The 14363-nt window shown below is 36.6% G+C and overlaps 1 protein-coding gene across 1 annotated transcript in view; it reads right to left on the bottom strand.

The window, feature by feature from the left end:
* Window positions 1-14363, bottom strand: part of Cdh12 (cadherin 12) — a 309480-nt gene that overhangs the window by 149874 nt on the left and 145243 nt on the right. The gene's annotated exons all lie outside the window — the stretch shown is intronic.

The raw sequence follows: 14363 nt of genomic DNA, 5'->3' as shown, positions 1-14363 counted from the left end.
CCCCCCCCCCCCCCACATCCAGGCCTAGGGAGCTGTGCATCCATATAGATTAGGGTCCCAAAAAGCCAGAACATGCCGTAAAAACAAGTCCCATTGCCTTTATCAATGCCTTCTCAGTCAGCCCTCATTGTTAGCCACAATCAGAGAGTCCGGGTTTGATCACATGCTCCTTCAGTCCCGGTCCAGCTGGATTTGGTGAGCTCCCATTAGAACAGGCACACTGCCTCAGATGGTAGACCAACCCCTCGCGGTCCTGACTTCCTTGTTGTCTTCTTCCTCCTTCTGCCATTCAACTGGACCTTGGTTTTTAATATACTTTCTTCTTTAAAATGTTTAAAACCATAATTAACTTTTTGATGTGAATCTTGATCGGTAAATCGCTTCTGGTTTCCAAATCCATTTCAGTAATTTCTGTCTTAATTTCCAAAACAACATTTTCCCTCATTGTTCAGTTCCTTTGTCTCTACTTGTACATTCTTTCCATCTAGAATCCTTATGGTGAAGGTTATATTTCATCCATGTTCCCTAAATTATATACATTTGCTTACTGTGTGAATTTTCATATATATTTGACTTAATGTTAAAATGACTTACTATTGAGGTGTTTTGAACAAAAATAACCCCTGCCTCCCGGCTGAAATATTTGAATGCTTAGTCATCAGAAAGTGTTAGTATTTGAGAGGATTAGACATAGGATGTGTGACCTTTTTGGGAGGAACTGTATCAGTATTCACTCTTGTGCAGATCTGTATTGCAAAAGAGCAAGATAGGCAAAAAAAAAAAAAAAAGTACAGTGTGGGGGAAAAGGACTGATAGAAAAGTTTTGTTGGAGCCATGTCCTGTGCTCAAGAAGACTGACACTAAGTGGAATTGAGGCAACCCCAGGTCAAGGCCCCACCCAGCTAAGCTTCTAGCTGCCACAAAGGGAATAAGGACAAGTGTTAGCAATGAAGGAACCCATAAACACAGGAAACTGATACAAATGTAACAGAAGGGAAGGGCCAGCATCCATCCCTAGCAAGCAGCAGAATTTAGTACTTTTGGACACAACCTTCTAGCCATAGAGTCAAGGACATGAGAAAAATGTGTGGAATCCCCTTCATGGCTAAGGAAAGCCTCTGAAGCTAGGTGGTTTTGTTGTTGTTGTTGTTGTTGTTTTGTTTGTTTGTTTGTTGTTTTGTTTTTGTTTTTTGTTTTTTTTTTTTGTTTTGTTTTTTCAAGACAGGATTTCTCTGTGGTTTTGGAGCCTGTCCTCGAACTCGTTCTTGTAGACCAGGCTGGTCTCGAACTCACAGAGATCCGCCTGCCTCTGCCTCCCGAGTAAAGCTAGGTGTTTATCAGGAGTGCAACAGCATGGAGACCTAGAAAGAATACTGTGAGAAGATAAGAAGGTAAAGCCTGGATAATGTTAGCGTTCCCAAGATAGGGGAGATACCAGAGGCATCAAAAAAGCTGAAAGTCAAGCCTCAAAGTCGAACAAAACTTTAAAGTTCACATCCCCAGTGACAGTTCCTCTAACAAGATCACCCTTCATAATACTTCTAACCCTTACAAATAGTGCCATTTCCTGAAGATTAAACATTGAAATAAATGAACCTGTCATGTTAATTCTTATTCAAATCACCCCAGTAATAAGACATTTTAACAATGATCATATATATATATGCATCGAAATTCATACAATAAATTGTAAATTGAAGAGCACTTTAACATCAGACATGAAGATACAGAATTTGGAGTTTGTCCTGCTGGTTTTTGGTTTTGGTTTGGTTTGGTATTTTCCCCCTAAGCTCCCATTTCTTCCTCTTAGAATGATCATTATATTCTGTTGCATTGTATGCTGAAGACTGTGTAATCTAATTTTTTTACTTTGACTTTACAGAAAGTTACAGTCAAGAAATCACCTTGAGTCTCAAAGTAGACTTGAACTTTTGAAGTTTAAATAATGTTGAGACTTTGATAGACTTTGGGGATTTTCTTATTATTCTCCCATGTTTTTCTGGTTTTTCAATACAGGATTTCTCTGTAGCTTTGCAGCCTGTCCTGGAAGTAGCTCTTGTAGACTCGTCTGGTCTTGAACTCATATTTTACCCAAAACACAGTTTCCTCTTTCTTCTCTCTTCTCACTCTCCTCCATTTCTTCTCAAACCCTAGATCCACTCTTCTTCTGTTTCCCTTCAAAAGGGGTAGGCCTCCCAGGGATATAAACCAAACATGATATATCTTGTGGTACATTTATACAATGGAGACTATTGAGGATGGACTGAATATATTTGTACATAATGAAATCACTACAAGACTACGTGGGTCACTAAATCTAATGCAGTGGTTGAAATAAGAATTTACTCCATGGATTTATATATTTGAATGTTTGCTCAGGGAGCTGCACTATTGAAAGGATTAGAAGGATTAGAAGGTGGGCCTTATTGTAGTAATTGTCTCTTGTCCCTCCCTCCCTGCATGATGTGCCATAAAACTGACATGAGGATCAGTGAATTCTAATTGAAGACACAGATATAAATACATCTATCTATGCACAACTGATCTTGCTAAACAATCCATACATATACAACAGAAAAAAAAAAAGAAACTATCTTTAAAAGATGGTACTGGTCTAACAGGATGTCTGCATCTAGAAGAATACAAATAGATTTATATTTATCACTCTGCACAAAACTAAAGTCCAAGTGGATCAAAGATGCCAACATTAAACCAGAAACGGTGAATCTGATAGAACAGAATATAGGGGATAGGCTTGAACACATCAGCACAGGAGACAACTTCCTAAACAGAACATTGCTGGTTTTGACACTAAGATGGACAATAAATGAGACCCCATAAAACTGAGAAGCTTCTGGAAGCAAAGGAAGCTGCCAATAGGATAAAATATCAGCCTAGAGAATGGGAAAAGATTTCCAGCAACTCAAAACCAAGAGAGGTCTAATATCCAAAGTATATAAAAAAGAGGTCTAATATCCAAAGTATATATAAAAAACTAGGCATTAACAAATCAAATGATCAGATTTTAAAAAATGGGGCACATAACTGAACAGAGAATTCTCAATAGAGAAATATCAAATGTATCAAATGACTTGAGAAACACTTAGAGAAAAGTTCAACATCCTTAGCCATCAGGAAAATGCAAATCAAATCTACTTTGACATTCCATCTTACAACTATCAGAATGGCTAGTTCAATAACATAAGTGACAGAACATGCTGGTTAGGAGGATATGGAGCAAGGGTAGCACTCCTCTGTTGCTGGTGCGAATGTAAACTTCTAAAGTCACTATGGAAATCAATATGGCAGTTTCTCAGAAATTTTGAAATTGATCTACCTCAACACCCAGCTATAACACTCTTTGTCTTATACCTAAAAAATGCTCAGTCATCCTTTATCAACTATCACAAGGATACTTGCTCACTTATGTTTACAGTGGCTTTATTAATAACATCTAAAGTTTGTTGCAACGCTTGAGGAAGGACCAAGGTTCTCCCTCCTGTATCTAGACTGAGCAAGGTCTTCTTCCTTAGGGACTATTCTCCAAACAGCTAGTTCATGCACTAGAGATAAATACTTTTCTCATTTCTAGTGAACTCACAAACTGCTAAAGACACACATCTGTTATCCATATTCAGAGGCCCTTGTTCGGTTTTGTGCAGGTTTGCCAGCTATCAGTCCAGAATCAGTGAGCTCCCACTAGCTCGGGTCAGCCGTTTCTGTGGGTTTCCACATCATGGTCTTGACCACTTTGCTCATATCACTCCTCCATCTCTATGACTGACTCCAGGAGTTTGGTCCCGTGATTAGCTGTGAATCTCTGAATCTGTTTTCAACAATTACTGGATAAAGGTTCTATGATGGCAATTAAGATAATTATCAATCTGATTAGAGGGAAAGAGCATTTTAGGTACTCTCTCTATTACGGCTTAGGGTCTTAGCTGGTGTCATCTTGGTGGATTCCTGGGAATTTCCTTAGTGCCTGGTTAACTCCATAATGGTTCTCTCTTTTAAGATATCTCTTTCTTTTATCTCCCTCTCTGTACTTCACTCAACTCAGTTGAGATTTAAAGCAGTATATTATTAGCCTTATTCATATGCCTGACCCCCACAGATAAACTATTTTAAATAGGCAGAAGAATAATTATTCAAACATCCTGGTTTGGAATTCTTTAAATTAGATACAAAATATTTTCTGTATTTCCCTTGGTAAGTTTGGAGATTATTAAATGTGTCTTTCATTGAAGTTGAATCATAATGTCTCAAAAACATCATGACGGTCAATATTTTATCTATCAGAAAAGCAAGTAGAATGTGCTTAAGATATAGTTGGCAGACACATGAAGACCAGACTGGTGATATTCTATAATCCTACCCAAGCAAAACCTCAACACAAATATTTGTATTCAACAGCTTTAACTATCCAAAAAATATTTGCCATTCCAAGACACTCTGCTCTGCTGAGAGGACTCATCCATTGCTAACTTGCTTTTAGTGATCTGAACTAACAGCACGATGCTTCACAATGTTCAGAATTCCTTTTAACAGCCCAGGGTGAACTAAAAGCTCCCATGCCTAGACAACAAACCCAGAGCTATTTTTCATCTGGAAATGTTTCACCTTATATCCAAGAAAATAGAGATCTGTTTCAAAAGCCCGCTTTCTCCCACAGGACATACTAATCAAGATTAAAGAAGATGAAGGCAAGTTATATTGCTCTGGAGCACCAAAAACTGATGTTCAAAGATGTATTGTACACCGTGCTGCTGAAAACACACACACACACACATATACACACACACTTCTACCCAGTGTTCCCTTCATTATTTGCTTCTCCTTGAATATTGAATGCATGATTTCATTGTCATTTTACTTTTTATATTTATATATTGCTCTAAACTTCTACAAAAGTTTGAGAGGTCACTGGATTGATGAAATAGTTTAAAAGTGAAAATTTAGAAGAGAATTAATATAATTTCCCTTTTACATTCATAAAGTTATAAAAACATCTTTACTAAGTTGAAGTTTAGGTGAGTAAACAGTTAATAATATACAATTTTGTTATCAAATATAAAGAAACTGCCTTGGTCTTTTGATACAACAGAACTAGGTAGGTGAGCTAGACAGAATTGAATGCTGTAAGAAAGAAGGACAGAGTCAGAAAGACGCTATGGATCCTCCGCTCGAGACAGACCCTGGTTTGAATCTTTGCTGGTAAGCCACTGTCATGTGGCAATATACAAATTAATAGAAATGGGTTAAATTAATGTAAGAGTTAGCCAACAAGAAGTTAGAGCTAGTGGGCCAAGCAGTGATTTAATTAATACAGTTTCTGTGTGAATATTTCCGGTATAAGCTAGCCTGGTGGCCAGGAAGAACAGTGGCTCACGCCTCCTTGCAACATATTTATGAGCTAAATTATAAAACTTAGTATTTTACTTAAGTTTAATTTTAAATGATTACTACTAATTGATGTTAAATCATGTCTGTAGTCTCTAAACTAGTCATTTTAAATGTTTAAAATTACATTTATCTTTATTTATTTGGGTTGTCCACAAGGTGCACATTTGTAAGTTAGAAGATAAATTGGGGGAGTTACTCTGCTTCAACCAAGTAGGGACTGGGGTTCAAACACAGGTCCTCAAACTTGGTTTGATGGAAGTACCTTGAGACACTGAGTCATATTGCTGACACTTAGTCTTTAGCAAGTGTGTGATGGCTACATAAGATTTATTTTATTTTTAGGTTATTCATATGCTATGAAGACAAATAAGGTAATAAAATCTTTTAAACTAAATCATTTGTAAACCTAATTCTCCAATAGTATGCAAGATAACTAGATTCTTTGCTTGTACATTTGGTAGTGCTATTACTATTAATTATAAATTATAAATAAAGAATTTGGATTGTCTTAGTCCTTATCATCATTATATTGTCACTGTCATTTGTGTTCAAAACTAATTTCTTCTTCCATTTTTAATTTTAAACTCTAGCAACAACCTAGCTCTATTTGGTAACATAAAATATGCTATTTTACAAAATCAAATAATGATGATATGGTCAATATGGGTACCATTCCAAAATAAAACCCTTGAATCTATTTGGTGCTCCTGAAAAACATATAATTTTTTAATAAATAAATATATGTTAGAAGTAATTGGAAGATAATTTGGAAGTATTGAAATATCTTAGCTGTTATATAGATCAAGAAAGTAGGTCCATGTCATTTCCTATCTGATGACCAATTCCTTGTAAAAGATTAAAAATACTTTCTTTTTCCTAAGAGTAAAGGAAGATGATTTTGTGGTCCAGAGTATCATTTGATGGAGATGAAGGAAGCACAGTGTGAGATGCTGTTGTCCAGAGCATTATCAGGTGGGGAGGCAGGATGTACAAAGTGAGCTTCTATGTCTTTGTTCAGAACTGAGACTTTTGACCATATCCTTTTACTTTCCATGGTCTCACTCAAGATGACAGGATCATTTCTGTTTAATTTTATTTATCATTTGTGTGTGTGTGTGTGCCTGTGTGTCATGTGTGTGTTTGAACATGACAGGATTACCTTGTGGGATAGATTTTATACTCGCATTTTCAAATGAGTCCTTGGGATTGAGTTCAGTCATCGTGTTTGTGCAGTAAGCCCTTTTACCCACTGAGACATCTCATAAGCCTAAGGCAGGAAACAATGATCTTTGCTTCGACGTATTGATGTATTCTTACAAGTGCTGCTCAGTGGGTATAAATATCTCCTTGTTGTAAGTTACCTCAATTAACTTTTTCAATGGTAGGATGAAGCCTGCCTGCTTGCCTACTTACTTATTTTCTTTCTGTGCTTCTTTCTCCCTTCCCCTTTCTTATTTACCTATTCTGCTGTGCTATCGAGTGAACTCTCTATTTCATATATAAAGAACAAACACTCTGCAAACTGAGTTTTATTCCAAATGCTTTTGAAAGATAATTTAAAAAATTAAATGAATTTTTTCTTAAGTTTACTGGGAAGTGAAATGCATCCAGAAGGTGTGTACAGCACAGGGAAAGATGTGTGCAGTTTTATGAGCTATGTGAAACCGGGAGTAGGGCTTTGGTTCATTCTTCATGGAGACCTAGCCATCCTTCACAGAGCACTGCAATCATCACTCTCTGAGTTGACATACCAATTAAAAGGAAGTTAAAAATTTGCTTGCACAAAATTCCTTGCAACAAACAACATAAATAATATTGGAAGGAAGTTAGATTCAATTGCACTTCACTGAAGAATAGATCCAAAATTGGTTTGCATCACAGCTGCTATGCTTGTTTCTGGAGAAGCAAATCCAATGTATGGGGAAACATGAACATTTATGTCTAAGAAAGAATAAGACTCTCTCTCCATCCCAATACAGCCCAGAACAGGTTATTTGGTTATGAGAATATGTTCATGCTTTTTTTAATATTCGATATGCCAATGGTAGATCAAGATATATACAGCTTGGAGAAGAACAGTAGTTGGATATTACCAAGATTTCTAAAGCGCCAAGGTATCTGAAGATGAAAAGTGATGACTTAGAGAAATGGGAAAGATGCTGACATATTATTGAGAGAAACAATAAAATATCATTAGGAAGCAGATAAAAAGACACAAATAAAAAGAACAAGGAGAAAGAAAGGGATGGGGAAGGAAAGAGTAAGGGGTGGGAAAGGAGGGAGAAAGGGTTAGAAGAGAAGAGGCAAAGAAGGATTGAGGACAGACAGCAGAGAGAAAAAGAGCACAAGAGATCTGAAGAAGTTAATTATGTAAGAACACATAATGTTCTAAAAATGAAAATAAGTAACATACATAACACTCAAGTAAATCTCAGAAACAATTAAATTGGTTCCTTCCTTACAACAACACTTCAACATGCTCAAAAATTCTGTCCTTCACGAGGTTGTCTGATTATTATGAAAGTTACTGGGATCTCTCGGATCAGCAGACTTTCCTTGTTTGAATGATTCACTTATTCTATGTTTATGAATATTTTTCTGTATATAAGGATGTGTATCATGTTCTTATAGGGTACTCTCAGGGGCCAGAAAAGGATCTTAGATCCCCTGGGACAGAATTTACTAATAGTTGTGCGTCACCATGTGAGTGCTGAAAACTTATCTTGGATCCTCTATAAGAGCAGCTGTTGCTGGCAACATCTGAGTCGCCTCTTCATCTCCAGCTTTTCCCATTTTTATATCCAAATTTCTCAGTACTTTCCAGTAGGTGTACTTCCCAATCAGCAGAGAGGACATTTACCAGCTTGATGAAGGTACAGATTCTTTCCCAGAATCAAGGTTCCCAGGCTGGAAAGGACAGCACCCATTTCTACCACCCACTTCATCCTTTGAATCTTACTGAGTTTACATTTGTGATTTTCAAGTCATTTCATTGTCATCATGATGATATGAAATGAGTTTACGAAGAAGGGGTGAACACAACAAAGTTCATTTCACTAACGATATTGTAGAATTGTAGATATAGTATTTCAATATTCTACAACCCGTAGAGTTGCTAATACATGTTTGGACTGCAAGAATACCAAAGAGAAAACAGTGGCACTCTTTTGGTATCTTATTGTTTAGAAAGTAGAAGAAAGAGGATCAAGAGTTGAAGGCTAGCCATTTTACCTTGTATGTTTGAAATCAATGTGTGCTCCCAATAGCCTGCCTTACAAAACAAACAAAAACATTTTAATAGGAATGAAGCTAGTTCAAAGATGTATTTGTTTATACTATTTTACAATTCAAGACACTTATCCGGGTTATTTTTTAAAGATTGATTTAGTTTATTTTCATCTCTGTGTGCCTGAGTGCGCGCGCACACACACACACACACACACACAGGCACATACATACACATGCGCATCCTCACGTGGACACACACACACACACACACACACACACACGTGTACCATGTGAACATCTAGCACCTGAAGAGTTCAGACACAAAAGATAATCAGATTCCCTGGACCTAGAGTTAAAGTATGTTTGAAGTTGCCTTGCAACTTCTGGAGACCAAACTCCTGGACACTGCAAGATCCACTGTTACCATTGAATGATCTCTCCACACAGGTTCTTCCTCATTTAACACATTTTTTTAAGTCATTTGTTTCAAATTTATATATTTCTGTTAACATTTGAGGTTGGGATTTTGTTTTCAATTGGAAAACAGAATCAGCATGATTGTGTCACATCTAACAACTTGTTTTTTCAGCTGATTAAATATTGCCGATATTAAGTATATAAGTCAGGTGCTTAGTAATGTTTTAATATAGTTAGAAAATTGAAAAGTACTTCTAAAATGTGCTTATCAGTTAGCAAATCTAAATTATGCTTGCTTTCTTTGTATTATTGTGTAATGCATTAAATGATCTAAAATCCATGGTCATGCATAGTAAATATTTGGAGATTAAAATCCTAATCCCTCATTTATTTGATATTACTCTAACCTAATAATTCTTAGTAGATTTCATTTTTATATTTTTGGAAGATACAGGAAATTGTCATTAATTGGGCTTCATAACTATTTTTGACTCCTAAATATGCCAAATTTAACAATATTTGTATTTTTGTATGCTAATTTATATTAATTGTTAGAATTCTTTTTTTTTTAATATAATTTTTTTATTGAAAAAAAAAAGATTTCCGCCTCCTCCCCGCCTCCCATTTCCCTCCCCGTCTCCCTTTTCCCACCTCCTTCCTCTCCTCTCCCCTTCCCCCCCACTCCTCTCCCCCTCCCTCTCCAGTCTGAGGGGCAGTCAGGGTTCCCTGCCCTGTGGAAAGTCCAAAGTCCTCCCCGCTCCATCTTGGTCTAGGAAGGTGGACATCCAAACTGGCTTGGCTCCCACAAAGCCAGAACATGAAGTAGGATCAAAACCCAGTGGCATTGTCCTTGGCTTCTCAGCAGCCCTCATTGTCCGCCATATTCAGAGAGTCCGGTTTTATCCACACATCTTAATTAAGGGAGCCATCTTAGGGTTGGCAAGAGATTTGGTGCTCCCAGGTGCCCAGGGCGATGTCCCCAGTTAGTTCCTGGGGCAGCTGAGGACAGAGAACCTGAAATGACCCTATCCTATAGCCATACTGATTAATATCTTGCATATCACCATAGAACCTTCATCTGGAGATGGATGGACATAGAGACAGAGACCCACACTGGAGCACTGGACTGAGCTCCCAATGTCCCAAGGAGGAGCAGAAGGAGGGAAAATATGAGCAAAGAAGTCAGGACCACGAGGGGTGCACCCACCCACGGAGACAGTGGGGCTGATCTATTGTGAGCTCACCAAGGCCAGCTGGACTACGACTGAAAAACCATGGGATAAAACCGGACTCTCTGAATTGTTAGAATTCTTAATTGGGTTCAAAGTCATTTATAGAAATTCCTGCCAAGATCTTACCTTTAGCTTGTCAAATTTATGTTGGCTTTATAAGTTTTAAAGCACTTTTATACTCCCAGTAATCCTATTAGTGGCACTGTGACTCCTACCATCCTAGTTTCATAGATGTGAGAATTAGGGCCCAAGCTGCTGACTTGGCTCAGGACCCACAAGCAACAGGAAGCAGAGCAAGGACTCCAATCAGAACACCTAATCCCTGTGTTGCTGATGAGGACTTCAGCCAAATCAGCTCGTATTTAATTACGTGACATAATGCCTTGTGTTTCTTAAACATTTTAGATTTGTTAGGTTTGAGACGGAAAAATAACTTAAAAAGAAAGAATACCTAAACCTCAACAGGCCAGAATCCTTGGTCAGAAACCTGGCAGCAAATTACCCAAGATTGTGATTTGTATGCTTGACATCAGCTTATTTAGAAAGAATTTACCACAATTGTAGCATCCCATCTAGACTTGTATTACTGTGAAGGAACAGTATAAATAGTTTCATTCAAAAGCACTTTGGGCTGTCTATTGTAATTGTGCTATTAAACACAGACTAGAGAATATGAATTACTTGTTTACAAGAAGCCGGGGATCCTGTTGTGAATTACAGGCATACTAGAACAAAAGTCATTCATTCGAAATACTCTCTTTAAAAAGAAACTCACCATTAAAAATTTAAGAATGTTGTTTTTTTTCTTGTTTTCTCTTATTATTATAATAATAATAAAAGTAAAGAATGTTGTATTTTTGTGATTAAAAGCAGATCCTGTACGTATCCTGTTTAAAATACAATGCGATATTATCCTCTAATGTAGAAACTATCTTTACACAGTACACATTTGTACCATTGTTTTTTTTATTTATTTATTAAAGATTTCTGTCTCTTCCCCACCGCCGCCTCCCCTTTCCCTCCCCCTCCCCCAATCAAGTCCCCCTCCCTCGTCAGCCCAAAGAGCAATCAGGGTTCCCTGCCCTGTGGAAAGTCCAAGGACCACCCACCTCATACCATTGGTTTTGATGGTAAGTTAGGAATAATTAATTTGCATCTAGAAAAAGTGTGTTGTGCTTACATTTATTATTATATTACCAATAGCAGCTATTTAAATAAATGATTTTTTTTCTATGGTTATCATTGCTTAAAGTATCTGTTCTGAAAGATAAATGCTCCTTAGACGCATTATGAAACAAGTAAGTCAATTGTAAATGTACTGATGAAGATGTCTACTTTCTCACAATTACTCAGTCACTCAAGGAGACACACCTGTGTGTGGAGATCTGTGTTGATGTAAGCATACATGCTATATGTGCAAGGGACAAATTATTAAAAATAGTATTTATGTTTTCCTGCTAGCATAATCACATTTTTGCAGAACAAATAAAAGAGCAAGTACAGATACATGATATGAAACCGTGTTCTAAAGAGCAAATTGCAAATATCTAGCACCTGCTAACTTCCAAGGGTGATGTGAAGGTGACCCATTTTCAGTTCTTCTTATACTGTGGGAATTGCTTTCATATGTTAAAGCAGAAATTCACTTCTCTGATGTCTTTTTATTTCCTTCAGCATTCTATAGTAACTACTTATAATTAAATTTGAAAGTATAATATCAATTCAGACACGTAAACATAAGAACGTCAGTAGCTTACTCTCATTTTTCAGAATAGAGGCTTTCTGAAAAATTAGTTCTTAAGAATTCATTACTCTCCTGCTTACTTCCTCTATTGGTATCATAAATATTATCTAATTTGCATCATAATTTTTACATTACACATTCTTTTTTTTTCAGTAGCAGAAAATGAGTAATCTTGGAGTAATGTGTTAGTGAACAGTAGTTCCAGCAACCAGCATCTACTGTGTGTAAGATTTGTACTAAGCTGAGTATTGTCTCCAAACACAGGTCAGCTGAAGGGCTTTTCTAACACTTTCATTATAAACATATTAAAGAAGGTATCATTCTTACCATTTCCTTATTTCCCACTAGGCTTACCAGAAGCCTTCAAAAGTGCATATCTCCACTTTTACTTTAATATGGAAAAAAAGAGAGAAGCAATCCAAAAGTAAATCTTCCACTGATAGTGTAGTTGCTTCTGAGATAATGTATACTATGGAACACCTAAATGCAAAAAAAAGTTATTTTGATCATATGAAATGATGATTATTAACTTCACAAGCAAAATTATGAAAATAATTGCTTAATATGTTATTGACTGAAGTCCAGACAATTACTAGATCTCTACATTTTATTGCATTAAAAAAAATTTCTCTGGTGTTAATGCTATCCAATGAGTTCAGAGAGTCCAAAGATTTGTGCTTATTTGTATCTGTAACTTACATTTTTATAGCTGATACCTGATATTATTAAATCCACAGGTATATAATTTTTAATACTTTTAAAACATCCGTTTAGCTCCTACTGCTCGTTCATGACGTTTTACTCTGTCTGTCATTGCTGATTAAAGTAAGTTAATCACAGAATTTAGAAGACTTACTAGGTACTTACCATATTTCACTGTGTAATTTTAGGATATAAAGCTAAATCACTCTCATTACAGAACTGAATCCAAATCTAGATATTTTTTTTTTGTTTAGGTATAGATGGACCACAACATATGGGGAAGTAGGGAGGATTCTAAAATGTTCCCCAAAACTAGAATGTATTTTTCTTTTTATTGAGCTCTACATTTTACTCTGCTCCCCTTTTTGCTTCTCCCCTCCTCTTCAGCCCTCCCCCAAGTTCCCAATTTATTCAGGAGATTTTGTCTTTTTCTACTTCCCATGTAGATTAGATCTACGTAAGTCTCTCTTAGTGTCCTCATTGTTGTCTAAGTTCTCTGGGATTGTGATTTGGATTTTTTCTTTGGGCTGATTTTCTTTGTTTTATGTTTAAAAACCACTTATGAGTGAATACATGTATTAATTGTTTTTCTGTGTCTGGGTTACCTCACTCAAAATGATGTTTTCTAGCTCCATCCATGTCGCTGCAAAATTCAAGATGTTGTTATTATTTTCTGCAGTGTAGTACTCCATTGTGTAAATGTACCACATTTTCCTTATCCATTCTTCATCAGACAGAGAGTCTGATATCTAAGATATAAAAAGAACTCAAGGAACTGGTCATCAAAATAACAAATAATCCAATAGAAAATGGAGCACAGACCTAAACAGAGAACCCTCAACAGAGGAATCTAAAATGGCTGAAAAACACTTAAGGAAATGTTCAATATCCTTAGTCATCAGAGAAATGCAAATCAAAACAACTCTGAGATTCCATCTTACACCTGTAAGAATGGCCAAGATCAAAAATACTGATGAATGACAGCTTATGGCTGGATAGGTTGTGGCGTAAAGGGAACCCTTCTGCATTGCTGGTGAGAGTGCAAAGTGGTACAGCCCCTTTGGATGTCAGTGTGGCGATTTGTCAGAAAATTGGGAAACAACCTTCCTTAAGACCTAGTAATATTACTTTTGGGTATATATCCAAAGGATGCTCAATTGTGCCACAAGGACATGCGCTCAACTATGTTCATATCAGCATTGTTTGTCATAGCCAGAACCTGGGAACAACCTAAATGGCCCTCGACTGAAGAATGGATAGAATGTATGAAATGCTGATCATATTCAAGCTAAGAGTTTTGGGGACAAAACTGTCTAAAAGCTTCCAAATATCAACATGGTGGCGAATCTTGTTTTACACTGAAGTAAACAAAACAGAGAATTTTAATTAAAAAAAAAATCTCTGTTTCTTTTATTATAATCATAACGTTTAAAGGAAGGATTTCAAAGCTGTTAATCTAGTATCCAAAAAGCTCAAAACTAAAAAGAACAGCACTTCCCTCTTATAAAGTGTCTTGCAAATACAACAGACATTTGTTTTCTCATTCGTATCACGGTGGCAGCTGAGTCTGCTTGTCCTGTTCAAGGAATGATTCTTAAAATTTACTCAAATGCACAGATCCATGAATTTTATTGTGT

Source organism: Alexandromys fortis, unplaced genomic scaffold (genome assembly GCF_014885135.2).
Source record: "Alexandromys fortis isolate MF-2015 unplaced genomic scaffold, M_Fortis_MF-2015_v1.1 scaffold_37, whole genome shotgun sequence".
Classification (NCBI taxonomy): Eukaryota; Metazoa; Chordata; class Mammalia; order Rodentia; family Cricetidae; genus Alexandromys; species Alexandromys fortis.
Note: the sequence above shows the minus strand (reverse complement) of the source record. Positions and strands in the feature narration are given on the sequence as shown.